The sequence below is a fragment of the Magallana gigas genome, chromosome 1 (assembly GCF_963853765.1).
Source record: "Magallana gigas chromosome 1, xbMagGiga1.1, whole genome shotgun sequence".
In the NCBI taxonomy this organism is placed as follows: Eukaryota; Metazoa; Mollusca; class Bivalvia; order Ostreida; family Ostreidae; genus Magallana; species Magallana gigas.
This window is the reverse complement of record NC_088853.1, coordinates 59,313,438-59,328,453: the sequence shown is the minus strand read 5'-3', so window position 1 is coordinate 59,328,453 and position 15,016 is coordinate 59,313,438. Positions and strand designations below refer to the sequence as shown.

General features: G+C 31.1%; 2 long non-coding RNA genes across 2 annotated transcripts; one reads left to right on the top strand and one right to left on the bottom strand.

The window, feature by feature from the left end:
* Positions 1-4,288: 4,288 nt before the first annotated feature.
* LOC136274004 (uncharacterized) lies at positions 4,289-14,547 on the top strand. Its single transcript, XR_010712257.1, has 4 exons — positions 4,289-4,394; positions 5,450-5,499; positions 6,618-6,830; positions 14,413-14,547. It is a non-coding gene; the product is annotated as an uncharacterized lncRNA (long non-coding RNA).
* LOC136274002 (uncharacterized) lies at positions 8,924-9,913 on the bottom strand. The gene is made up of 3 exons (XR_010712255.1): positions 9,828-9,913; positions 9,431-9,527; positions 8,924-9,195 (listed from the first exon to the last, which is right to left on the bottom strand). It is a non-coding gene; the product is annotated as an uncharacterized lncRNA (long non-coding RNA).
* Positions 14,548-15,016: the final 469 nt, after the last annotated feature.

Sequence of the window (15,016 nt, the reverse complement as noted above, 5' to 3'; positions counted from 1 at the left end):
GACATTTCTTCAGAGATAGGAAACAGTTGTAACTTAAATTGTTCTCATTTGGATGAATGCTCACATTTATTTTATTCACTATATTTACGGTAATTTCCAGGAACGGTTTTAAAAAGGGGCGTGCGTCATTAAAAAAATCTTCACAAGCAAAAAGGAATGCTCAAAATCAGGAAAATATTAATCCAGGTGAGGAATGGGGAGTGCGTAATATGCCTGTAGCTCTTTAGCTGCTCAATGGTATCATTATTTTCACTTCCATTTATTACATGCTTCCGGGGGGGAGGAGGGGGGAGAAGGGCAAACCCATTTTCCTTAAATGATCAGCAAATTTTTATTATACATTTAAAAAATATATCTTTTTTATTTCAAAACTTTTTTGATATTCAAGTTTAAGAAAAATGTCTGCTGCAAGAAAAGAGAAAATAAAAATTATGTTAAACTCTTTATTTTTCAACAACATTGTATCTGAGATAAATTCTATTTATAAATAAATAAATTAAAAATCTTATAAATTATCAATACCGAAAATTTCCAGGAAAAAATAGGTATGTTTATTTTATATTGCATTCAATTTCATTTACTTTACGTCGCTACTTTTATTTTTATTGATTTATCATAGTTCATTATTTGATCACATGCTGCGCTCGCCCCAACGGTCGCACCGTAAAACATATCAAGTAATTATATATATATATATATATATATACAATAAAAGAAAAAAAGCAACACTAACTGCAAAACATAAGCGCTTTCATTGTTAAAAATCTTTAGACGTTTTACAGTCGTTAAAACTATGACGTAATTACGTTACCTAGTGATAACGTCAATAATAATACTATGACGTCATAATGCTTATTGAAGGAAACAATCATAGAATAAAGTTATATAGCGTAATCTACAGTAAAACAAAATCAAAGACGATGAAACAGTCTATATCAAACTATTTAAGGTGTAATATCCCTTTGCTATTAATTTTGCCATAATTTTTTTTAAAAAATTCATATTGATTTTCATCAAAGTCAATATCAATCGATTCATATGAAACAAATTTTAAGTGATGAAGCGCTGCTAGATTTTTCAAAAATTGATAAAATGTCTAATCATGATATGAAGAAAACTAGACTAGTGATTAGAAAAAACAAAATTTTACCATTGCAGCATAAAATTTAAAATCCAAAATGTATATGAAAATAATATATAGTTTTATCACATGTTTATCCCAATATACGGTGGATATCACTCATGGGATAAATTTTTGATATTCCACTGTGTGTTCTTACGCCACGTGACGTCATAGTTAATCATTACGTAGGTTTAGACGGTTGATTGACGTAGAATGAAAAAGTAAATAATTAATTCAGTTGAGGGGTGTTGAGATATAAATTTTAAACATTTAATGTTGTTTCAGTTATTTGTCATGAATTCATAAAAAATTTTTCGAAAATGAATGTATGTTTGTTATACTTCAAGGAACTTTGTTTCCATGCGTAACGTTGTTGACGTGCTGTAAATAATGTGTTGTGCGGCTCACAATCACAATTTTTACAGAAAAAGTTGGGATTAACAAAATACTTCGTAAAACATGTGATAAAAAGAATCTCTCATGATTTGCGATGGTATATGATTTTTATCCAACTCGTTGTGTGTTTTCTATCCCCTCGCCAAGGCTCGGGGATAGAAAACACACAACTCGTTGGATAAAAATCATATACCATCGCAAATCATGAGAGAACCTATATATATACATTTTCAATTCATATTACAAAACATATTGAAGCGCTGCATTTTAGTTCAGAAAAGCACTTTGTTGTATAGGTTTGCAACAAAAATTGCTTCAATCAGCAAGAGTTATCTTTCTTTATCATAGACTATTGAAGTTTTACATACAGTGCAAGAAAAATTGCCACAGTTTCTTAAATTTCAGAAAAGGTTTTCTTTTTTAAATTTGGATAAGATAATAGTAAATGGATATATCTATTTAAGAAATCCTAAAAATGTAAACAAGAGCATTTTGTTATGTAACACAAAAAGGGGATCAAGTGAATAATCTTCCATTAGTAATTGGTATGATATCAATACAGGGATATTCTGTCTTGAATCAAATGAGCTGAGATATTAGGTTTTTTTCTCGAATTTGTTTTCCCATATCTGCTCCCTCAGAATAGAAAAGCTTTATTCAATTTTAAACATTTGAAATGTAATAAGTTTTAATTAAACGATTTCAACGAAGTCTAAAATTTGTAATTGTCTTGGTCACATTTTTCCCAATTATAATTCAATAAGCTCTGTGAACGAGCTATAAATAGAGAAATAAAAATATTCAATCCAAATATTCTCTAAACAAAACCAAAACATCAAACATGTACCGTACATGTACTGAACAAGTACATACAATTTAGTTATATTTAAAAAAGAATAAATCCATCGGGAGGGGGAGGGGGAGGGGGGGAATAGTCATGTAGATATTGCCTCATAAATTCTTTATCATTATGATACATTTCTTGTGATATTTTGTAAAAGTTTTCTTTACTTTTTTGCCCCCCCCCCCCGCTTCAAAAGAGCCATGGGGTTCAGTTCTAATTTTCTTTTTCTGTCTTTGAATTCAAATAAGTGTATCGCCTTCCAACATAAATTGGGACCATGCACCACCTCCCTTGTTGTTACATGCATTAATAATTGTGAGTTAACAGAAACAAAGTGATATTATTTTCTACAGAAGTTATCTCTCTTATCAGAGGGGCATTCCACCTTAACGAAGGTTTTAGCTACTTTATAAAATGTTTTTCTTTTTCCCTTCGTTCAATTGCATTGTCAGTATAAAGTTTATAAAACTGAAAAACTGAAAATTGTCCGTGGCCACAAATATCAAGATGTTCACTAAGTTTAATTTTTCTGTACTCGGGTTGATTGACGTGTTGTTTGTGTACACGAATACGGGTGCGTAGGGTTGTTCCAGTTTCTCCTATATAAAATTCGTTGCATCCGCTACACGTAATGTTGTATATAACATTTTTTGAGGCACAATACATGTTCGCATTAACAATAAAGTCCTTGTTCCCGAACTTTAACGAATTCCCGACTTAAATATATTGGCAAGGTCCACAGCGGGGATCGTTCCACTTGCTGACATAATAAGATTGAGGTTGAAAAGAAGACTTGCAAAGTATCCTTTGGAGATTAATGGGTGGTCTTTAACTGTTGATGAAGTATTTTTTCAGCACTTCGGACATTTTTTCATCAGTTTGTAGAATGTTGTTAAGTTGACGTACGGCTGGAATAATATTAATATTATTCGGATTATGCGTAGTTACAAGTGGTAATATCTTTAAATCAGAGGTGTTATTTTCAGGAAGTTTTATGAGGTTTTCCCTGTTCAGTGCTAATGCCTTTTTGATACCATCGTCTATGATCCCTACTGGATAACACTGTTGTATCAGGCTTGCTTTCAATTCATGTAAACGTTCATTTCTTTTTTCGTTGTCGCTAACTATGGTACATACACGCCTTGCTAAATTGTATGGAATTGCGCGTTTAGTATGGCCCGGCTGGCAAGAACTGAAATGAAGGTACTAATGGGTATCTGTTTGTTTATAATACATGTAGGTGGTTATATTTTCCCCGCATTTAGAGATGAGCACATCCAAAAATGGAATACAGATCGCACTCTTATCAAGCGTAAAGTTGATGTTTGGATCTAGATTATTTATAATGTCTAAAAAGACTGTTAAATTGGCGTCGCTCTCGTTCCAGATGATAAAACAGTCATCAAGATATATTTTCCGTACCGGACGATTACTCGGGAATTAGCTCAACACTCGCTGTATTTTCCACATTTATTCCAGTTAATAACACAATTATACAAACAGTTACTCACCACTCCGTACACAATAAAAAGTGGAAACTCGCTTATTAATAATTCTAACTTAATGTTAACCTACATATGACAGTGAGGGAAAACGTAACGGATTAGACGGACGACTGGTACCTTGACTCTTAACCTTTAACTATCAACTATAACTCTCTTTTCTCTTCAACTCTTAGACTAACTTAGAATCAACTCTAAAACATATAATAATATTTTACTGACGTGACCATCTAAATAATTGACATGTATACATGTAAATCATTCAATCCGAGAATATTTCTTTATCCCTAAACTAAATTTCCAAACTCTCTCTCTCTCTCTCTCGCTTTCAAAATAATTATGATATTCATTGCATGTTTTAAAACAGATATACTTTAAACAAGTATGTTGTCTTATTTGTAACCTAATACATATTATTTTCTCAGTAACATTAGCAATGAAATATTGAAACTACGGAGGCGGATCGATGAACTGAAGTCATTAGAAGAGCGTGAAAAGGAATTAGAAGAGCTTAAACAAAATCTTTACGGTAACAAATAAATACAATTATTTAATAACGTTTATGATGCGTTTAAAAATAAAAAAACATTACAAGAATAATCTTGTATCTTTAATTAACATAACATTGATTCTTAACAGTATATATGCCGGTTTTAAAGGCAATTTTCAATGTGAAAAACCAGACCCAAATTTTGTCAGCATGAATAGATATACCAAAAGGAAGTTTCAAGAAATATTTGAAATTTTTTGATAAATATTAGCCATAATTTGAAAATAATTATCGCTATTTACCCATACATATTCATAAACAATTAACGTCTGATGTGCATTTCCGCATGTGTACGGGAGTAGAAATTCAGAAAAGCAGCATGCAGACTAAATTAAAAAGACAGGTTTGTTTACAGTTGTTTGACATCATATAAATATAACTGTGTGATTTTAACAGAAAAAATATTACTTGTATATATTGTCAAATGCATTTAATGAAGATAGTTGCATATCGATGTCGATGACAATTGATGAGAGCTCTTTTTTCAAATGACCATTTTTTTCTTACCTTTGACAACTCATATGATTATAAAATAGAACGTAACAATTATCCCTTTTGGGATCTTTCGACTTAAAACATACACAATTTAAAATTTTTAAGTAATCGTGTGTTTACTATACAATTTTTATTATATTCAGACAATCAATATCGTACTATAGCAAGAAACGGACAAGCTCATAGATAAACACGTGTCCACCGCTAAAAGTCGTCTCCACTCTAGTTTTTCCTTCTATAACGTTCTCTGTCAAGCATTTGTTTTTTCTTTTCTCTCCGAACACGTTAAGTCTACTGCTTAAAGTTAGTTTGTCACATCACGTGCTTATGCTTATTTCAAGGTTGAACTAAGCGTTTACTGACCGATCCGGTCTGTAAATATATTATTTAGAATTTATGTTCAATTTTTTAAGATTAAACTGTATAATTCTAGAAAGTGTATAACTTTTGTTATACTTACCTGTCGTTTTGACCAAAAATTTCTTGATCAAATTACGTTATAATTATGATCACGTGTTTCTGAAATTCTATTATTTCAGATATTCCTGGAGAAGGTTGGGGAGGCTATCCCGGAATCTTGGATGACAAAGTATTTTTATCTTTGCTTTTAACAATCTTCACTCTGTTTTAAACAGCATATCAGAATCGTTTCCCTAGCAATTTACAACTTTACAACAATTTACAAATTTACAAGTTATAACTTTTTTTATGTAAAAGTTAGCTTTGATCGATTATCTTAAGTAATTGAAATTAATGGTACCCATTAATTTCATGTTTTTTTATGTACCCCAGGCAGAAAAAATGAGACATAGTATATTTTGATAACCTTTATGCCAACATTTGAATGCTGTTCATTTGATGTTTGCGGAATGTTGCCTTTCATTATTCAGAATTTTGTAACTTGTGTGTTGTATATGGTAATAACCTGATATTCGAAAAAAAATTTACCAGTGTTCAGAATTTATGCCTACTAAATTTCAAGGTCAAATCAAAGGTCAAATAAGATGACGTCATTTATACAAAAATAGTTTTAATTGTGAATTACATAAAATTTTAGAAAAAAAAATGATCGATAGGAAATTTTACCTAATCTGTTTTGTACTAGATTAAATTGATTCTGATTAAACGATAGAGTGTAAAATAAGAAATCGCTCTGAAAATTAATACTGAATGTTGCTGATGTAAGAATTACTCTCTATAAGTCTTGCCGCGGTAAATATTTGCTTTTGAGGTAGACAATGACTTTTAATCGTTCTAATAGTCAGTTTATAGGTATCTTATTACATTGAATAAAACTTTTTTTTTGTCGGCGATGTCGATTTTTTATGGAAAACAAACTAGAGTTATTGGTTTTAAATTTTCGCGTAACGGCTTGGATTACATCAAAGGTGTTCTGAGTATAAAAAATAGGAAAATCTTACCACCGGTGAATAAACTCGATGATAATTCAGCATAGAAACAGCACGAAAACTATTTCAATGGCAGATAGAATATCAAGTTATCATTTGTTGTAGTTTTTCATTTTAAAAAGGGTGTCAAAAGGGTGATATTCCCCAACTTTTTAGCTTTTCTAATTAAATTTTACATTATTCAATAAGTTAATTGTGAATAGATTAATCCTTATGTAGTATTATATTTTGCGCACGTACGCGTCCATTCACACACAAAATGTTTACTATATGCATATAAAACTAATTAATTTTGTAGATTGTTGAGGAGTATAGAAATAAGTTCAAGTCATTGCCGTTTCCACTGACGCAACAAGTACCATATATAAATATTGTAATGATAGGAGAAGCTGGATCAGGAAAATCTTCTTTTCTTAGGACGTTTACTACGGCCTTGGCAAACAGCACATATATCAAAGATGTAAATAGAATTGCTCCATTAACGAGTAAAGAGGAAATTGTGACAACAAAGGTACTTTATATTTATTTTTATGTTCTATTATTTGAATAGTATCAATAGTATAGTTAAATGCTCGTATACATATCAAACAATCATATCTCACTGATTATTTAACATCAGTGTGTATCCGATTACATTAAATTCTCTATTTATTGTATTTTCTTTTCCCAGTATAAAACACTGTGCCGGATAATTATGCCAGTGCCAAGGTGGCATTTTTGCACCCGCTTAAGGCGCATTTCTCTAAAATCCATTTAAGTCAAATGATAGACAAAGGTCTAGAGAGTATATAGCCACCTTTGACTAAGATGTATCTCACTTGACAGGTGAGATATTTACCTTTAAACATAAATATCCCATAGGAAAAAAAAGCCCCAAGAAAAAATCACATTCCTGTGGGAATTTCACACAATTCTATAGGATGAAGACATTTCCTACAGGATTTAAAAGTTACCCTGTAGGAAATTTTCTTTTAATGGGATATTTTTATTTTCTATTGAAAGAAAGATTCATATAGAATAAAAAAAAACATTCCATGGGAAAAAGAAATCCTAATGGATATTATAATTTCTTGTAGGGAAATATTCTCAATTAATATTTCCTCCAGGATTTTTTCTCTACTAATTCCTGTAGATTTACAATATAAATAATATAATATAGAAAAAATGAAGTTGTGGTCATTGAATTCCTGTAACTTCCACAACTTCAATTTTTTATTCTGATAGGAAAAAAAATCCCATGGGATTTTTTATAAACACTAATTTATGACCTTTTATATAATTTATTTTATTATTTTTTCATGGTTTAGATTAAAACATCCGAAAACTTTTAATTTTACAAGTGATTGAGTCATAATTGGTCATTTATATGATCACTATATACATACATAATATATATGTATGCACATTTACATATAGTAGATTTATAATATTTTTTAATGGGTCACTTATTACATATAAGTTGCAGGTGCTGTGAATTTCCCGGACTTGGTTGTATATTATTTTAATATTTGATTACAATTATTATCCAACTAATGTATAGTTGATATGTAAAAAAAAGTATGTACCTTGTACATACTTGTTGTTGATTTAAATACTAGATAATTGAAAAAAATATTGATTAATTTCTCTGTAGACTCTACTGATGGATTGATTCATCTTTACTTCTTGCTCTAACATGTCGTTTTACTCTACAGCATATAACCATCTCTCTATAATTCGCAAAAATCTTTAACGAAAATATCATTTCCGAATTTCATTTTGCGATTGTAATCATTGTTTTTCAAAAAGTATATAATTATAAATTTTAAGTAAAGTGAATTTAATATTTACACACCTTTGATGAAAATATTATTAAACAATTTTTTTACTCCGTTTTAAGTGTCAAGGTTCCAGAAACCTTAGCTTAAAATTCTAATTTTGTGAAAAGGCTGCATATTGTCCGTATCCCTTGATATTTCCTCGTGTTTCACTGAGTCTACATCCTGCAATGCTAATATTCCAAATAATGTTACGTTTATCCCTAGCTACAAAGATAACTGAAACAAATTGTCTCAATTGTTAAAATATACGGTGAACTTCGGAAAAAATTATGCGATTTCAAAAGTATTTATAATTTAACCATTCCATTAGAGGTAAGAAACCACAAAAGCTGCTGTATTCATTTTTCACCATAACGATTGACTTATTTGTTATTAAAATAGTGATATGATATCACTTTGTACATTCATTTAAACAACAAACTTTGCATAAATAAACGCAATGACTTAAAATGCAATTAAGTTTTTTCATCATATTATATATATATATATATATATATATATATATATATATATATATATATATATATATGATTTAATACAGTACAGCATTTTTAAGGAAAGGATCACACATCATGTATGATAAATCAAACAGTTCTTGCAAGGTTAGAAATACACATAATCAGTCTTTCATTGCCAGAACAGAAACGTACAAATATACCAAAGAAAAATACACATATTTTCAAACAGAGTTTTTAATGACAATGGTAGAAACACATATAAAACAGTTTCTTTCAATGCAAGGTAAGGAGCACTGGCTGTTGCAGTTGGCAAAGGCCGCACATACTGTGGAATCATTAGATTTCGTGGTAGCTCAATTTTCGTGGAATTCGTGGGTACCTTTCATCCACGAATTAACATCCTCCACGAATTAATAAATTAGAGTAATAAAGTCATATTTCTTCTGTAGGTTTAAGAGAATGCTCGAAATTACGTCCCCACGAACCTGTAAAACTTTAGCAATCCACGAAAATTGGCCCCCACGAAAATTAATGATTCCACAGTAGGTCTTCTTTATCACCTTCACAATTCCATCTTCGACATACTTCACTTTATAACCTGTAAAAAAAAATATCCAAGGTTACTCCATGGATGTGATATGCAATAAAATCTGCCGTGAAAAACTTTAAAACCAAGGAAAGATTGTTAAATTAGAGCATGCTGACATAAAATTTCTTATATCAATATTTTCTCCTTTTTTTACTTGATTCCCTTGTTATGATTAAAACTGTTTTGCAATAAGAATGAGTTTTAAAACTTTTTTTTTCTATATAAATTCACATGCATTTTTCACCTTCTGGTCTTTTCCTTTTGCCTAGGATCTTCGTCCTATGATACCTCTTCTTGGGCGAATAAAATACATCCACTTCATCCCCTTTGTTAAAAGATACCTAAAAAAAGAACACTGATTTATTATTGTCACATTCATATAAACGATTTATTTCATAATTTATTTAAATTTTACCACAAGGGAATTAATAATATTATTTAGGAATCAAATTAAAGGTGGAATAACACACCTGGAAAAGGTCACTCAAATTAACTGTAAATTATTTGATTATGAAAGATATAATCATAAACAAGGGCATCGCTAAGCGGAGCATCCCCTCGCAACATGAGTTATTGTGTGTAGGGATGCATTATTTAGCAATATATAGTTATGTTAATGAGAGAACCACAATCATACTTACCCTCCATTACTGCAAAAACTACATTTTCTTTACCCGTACTAGATCTAAATCCAAAAAATATCAAGTTGTTAATTTGAACTGCTTACTTTCATTTTGGTTTCAAAGAAGTGAAGCGGAAGATTGGTAACTCTTACTCAGAAATTTCGATTGAAACTCGTATACAAAATTGATCAGACTTTGATTTAATGAAAAAATAATTTGTAATAGTATTAATGATTTGGAAAGTCATATGCATTTTTTATTTGTTATTTACAGAAGTGTGCAATCAATGATAAATATTTTTTTAGTTTTGAACGAATTTTGTCATATTGTATGCCCCCCCCCCCCCTCCCTTACAATGGTGTAATTTTATCTAAGATTTGGCATAAAAATTGACCAATTAATATGAGATTGCATTTGTTTTAATCTTTTACAATGAGGCATATTTGTGCAAAGGTTGAGGAAATTCTATTGGAAGGTTTTTTTTATTAATTTACTAGAAAATTGAAATGGAGTGCACACACACACACATGCACACACACACACATACATACACACACACACATACGAACACACACACGCACGGTAGCGATGCTATATCCCCTTCGCAACAAGTTGCGCCAGCGGATAATAAAATATACATTTGTCAAATAAGCGAAAAATTTGCATTTTGGGGATAAAGAATGAATACCTAAAAAATTAATTAAGTGAGTAACAACAAAAGCCCCTGCGGGATTCGAACTTGGTATGTACATCACAAGCCTGACACTTTATCCACTTGGCTATGAGGAAAGTTATAGATGTTCTAGTCAATAAAATCTTTTTAATAAAACAAAATGTCGATTCGATCAGAGGTCAGCCATTTTATGACGATGTGTTATTCCACCATAATCATAATAGTTTCCAACCTCAACATTCTCTGTTTCTTCTGCCTCTCCTGCATTGTTTACCATTGTGTTTAAGATGTCCCATGCCTGTTAAAGCTGTAATAAATCATATTGTACCATAGCTTCGCGAGTTTTCTATTGTTAAATGTGTGAGTTATATGTACATACCCCACACTTTTTTAAAAACTCCGCCCACTATCTCGAGTAAAAACAACATCAACAAAGTTGTTTTTTAGCGCGTCCATGATACTCCATAGTAAGAGGTTCCTCCAGATCAAAATTGACATAAAACTCAACACGGATAAATGGCTCTACTAACTTAGTTCGTCGAATAAATCTCATTTTTAGCTCGAGACAAAACAATATTGGCAATGGCTTTGTCAGAAAGATTCTAATTTAATATTCCTCTCCATTTGTTCGGACAAGTAGAGAAACGCGTGTTAAATGAAATAGGGGTATCCTGATTAAAAGTTTTCTAGAAAGTCAATCACGTGATAGGAAAGCATTTGAATAGAAAACTTGTTTTGTGGACAGGGTGAATAGCGGTAGCCAATCGAATTTGACATTAACCATTCACGGTTTCGCGAAATGCATTTCTCAAATAATATTTGTTTTTTGCTAATTGATTGAATTTATTCAAAATATATATGTACACGATTTTTCGGCCACTTTAAAAAAAAACATTCATTGATACAGAGTATCAAATAAGATTTTGAAAAACTAATTACCTTCATCAATTTAAATTTAATTTCAGTTGTTTAAACAGAAGCATTGCACAGTTTAGGGTTCGTACATATGAAATTGTGTTAATAAATTTAATTCTTTTAAGCAAATATCGATACTATAGGTCAGAAAATTAATGAATATACAATATAAAATATAAAATATGAGAAGTCGATCTATTCATTATAACTATGAATTTAAAAAAAAAATGAAGAATATTTCATCTTTGTCGGGGATAGAAAGTCATTTCGATATTACTATAATATTAAGATATTATGAGTAATCGTACACTATGGTACAAGTAACTTACCCCGTATTATATTGTTGATTATGTTAAGATACCCGATGGGCGTGGTCATAACGACACTCGGGAGCTACGCTCCCTCGTGTCATTGTGACCACGCCCATCGGGTATCTGCACATAACCAACAATATTATGTGGGGTAACTACTACTTACACACAGCAAAAAAAGCTAATTTATTCATGTTGGAACCATGTACGAATATTATACATATTGTTATAAGATATCATTCATTATACCAACTACATTAGTTACTAGGGACAAAACATTTATACTATGAATAAGCATAAATTTATAAGTAACCACTGTTATTGATAGAATGATTTGAAAATAGGATATGAAATAAAGTGAAAATTTCAAAATTTGGTAAACGACATATCTTTAATTAATTTTTAAACCACACATAACATGTAAGACAACGAATGAAATTATTTACAGTGATTAACAGTGACTAAACGTCAATACATTTAATTGGTATTTTTCTGCACGTGCTTAATATGATAGGCGATTTTTGTGATTGGTATAAGTCTAGGGTGATAATTTAAAAAACATACTTAACATGGCCAAACTGATAACTAAGAAAACAGTCAGAGCCATTGAGATATTGGGTGTCTGCATTGTTTCTACAATAAGTTAAACTCGCATTAAAGTGGCTGGTTTTTTTCCCTCAACATTGTTTTAAATATTTTAGCAATCCGTAGGTGAGATACATCTAAGTCAAATATGGTTATATATAATCTCTAGACTATGGTTTATCTATTGACATAAATGGAATTTTTGGGAAATGCACCTTAGGCGGGTGCAAAAATGCCACCTTTGCACTGGCATTATTATCATGCACAGTGATATAAGTCTTCTTCAGTTATGGGACTTTATTACATACTTAGTCATAAACATGCTTTTTGCATATGTGATACAGATGACATCACAAAACTCGTAATGGCTTTTGGGGCTGATACAGGTTATTACGCCCCTTGCGGAATTTATCTGCCATTATCGTTTCGGCATTTTTGCATGTTTACAGACGAAAGAATAAAACATTTGTTACAGTCGACATTTTTAAATGCAGTTGAAAACTTCAAAACTAATAAATGTTTTGAAGCAGTTAATTTTTCAAGCTGAGGAAACTTGGGTTCCGTAGCAACATGTTTGGTAAAACAATAAAATCTCATATATTTATTTAATACATACAGAATAATGAAAATATCACAGTGTTGTTTTGATACCGGCCTGGTATCAGCCCTAGCGGTTGGTATCGGCCGAAACCCGATATCATATATCTAAAATCAAAGACTTTTATTAAAATTAAAATTTCAAATAAAGAATATAATGTATCATAAAGAAGCTATATTTTTTTCTGATTTACAAAACGTGTTTGTTTTTATTCCTTTTAATATGTGTTAATAACTTTAAGAGTTGTCGAACTTTGTTGACTAACCATTGTCGTTTGAAATGCAGAAAGAGGCTGTCGTCTGAGATGAAGCAATATCTTCTACATGTAGAATACAAGTTATCGAGAAAGAGAGAACTTCCATCTTAAAGCAGATTTTATTCGAAATTAGCAATTTTAAATCTGAGGTCAATACACCCCCGTGGCGACAGGCTAAGGCAGACAAATATCAGCCCCGAGGGCGATACAGCCCTATCTTCCGTTTCTGTCTCACCTAGTTCAAAACACGTGTACCAGACCTGATACACTACTAGGTATATAATATATGTACATATTACTTTCAAATCATATTTAAAATCATTTTGTTAAAAAAAAAATTCTTCATTTTATTATTAAGAATGCCAAAAATATAATAATACATCCCCTTTTCCCATATCACAGACTGTATTAGCCCTCGAACAATATTATCTTTCGGGCTAGCTGAAATTGAAGTATCAGGCTGATACCTGACTGTGATATGGAAAAGGGGTATGTTGTATTCTCAATGTCTAAATGAATATCAATTGGTCTGCTGACAGCAGAGCAGTTGCTATTCATAACGCCATGTTCACCCTTGCAGACCCCCCTGCATTAAACCTATTGCATTAAAAGTAAACGTTTAGACAGTAATGAACTTTTTATTTTTTTTAACTCTTAAAGATTGAAAAGATTATATTTGTTAACGGAATAAATGATACGCTATAATAGTAATTCCTTTCAAATGTAAATTCAGGATATGTTTTAAATCCACCAATTTTAGGGAAAAAAACATATATCTGTCCAATAGTGGTTTATGTTATGATAAATATCGTCATAAAGTCTTAGGCGTAACACATAATGAACTCATAGTAGGGCAAACAAATGCACATAAATCATGGTATCCTTCCAGCTAGCAAGAGCTGTTTTTCCTTTCCTTTATATAAATTTAACTAAAATACCTTGTATTTTAAACTTTAGCTAATGTTTATGAATACTACAATCTTTTGTTATTATGAATATTCCCTTAATTTACATATAAGAAAAAAAATAATTGTTAAAAAATTCGCTCTCTGAAAGCATGTGAGTCTATTGCGGATACAGACAGAGCATTTTGGAATACAGTAAATTAAATGCAATTCCTCGATGTGGGCCCATGGGGGAAAAGGCATAGGTGTTGGAACCTGGGAGGGGTAGGGGCTTACGCCCCCCGTTTGTTGCAAAATAATAGCCAATTAGCTTTGGACGCCATTGATTTGCAAAACTTTATTTTATTAATGCCATTACAGATGCAGATACAAACTATGTACATGGATAATGAAAAACAACTACCATGCAAACTGTATGATGTACCAGGCATAACTTGGCAAACCAAAGTAGAGGACATCGAAGAGATTATAGACATAATAATGAAGCCTGATTGTAATGCAAGTACCTCAGAAAGTTCTTAAGTGATCACCAGTGTTTTTAATTCAAATTCTGCTTCAAAATCTAGGGGCATGTTATCATATTTAAAGTAAATACAATAGGAATGGGATTGTTTCATATGGAGAAATGGTGTACATTTTACTAATTTGCATAGCGGCCATATTGTTATCACAATGGCGATTTTCATTACAATAAAATATATAGAAAGGAATGAGAAAAATCACAAATTATAAAAAATAAGTATTTCGGAAATATTTTCTCCTCATTTGGTTCTGTCATTTACATCATCCGGGATTGGAATGTGCTTGTTTTGTTTACATTAGATATTGAGATGGCGGTTCCTTTTGAATCTGAAATATCGAAGCGGGGCGTTGTAGGAATAAAGTGTGTTTTAGTGATGAAAGGCGTCATGAAGGGATTTTGGAATTATTTTTAAAATACTTGCCATTCATAGGTAAAGTAGTT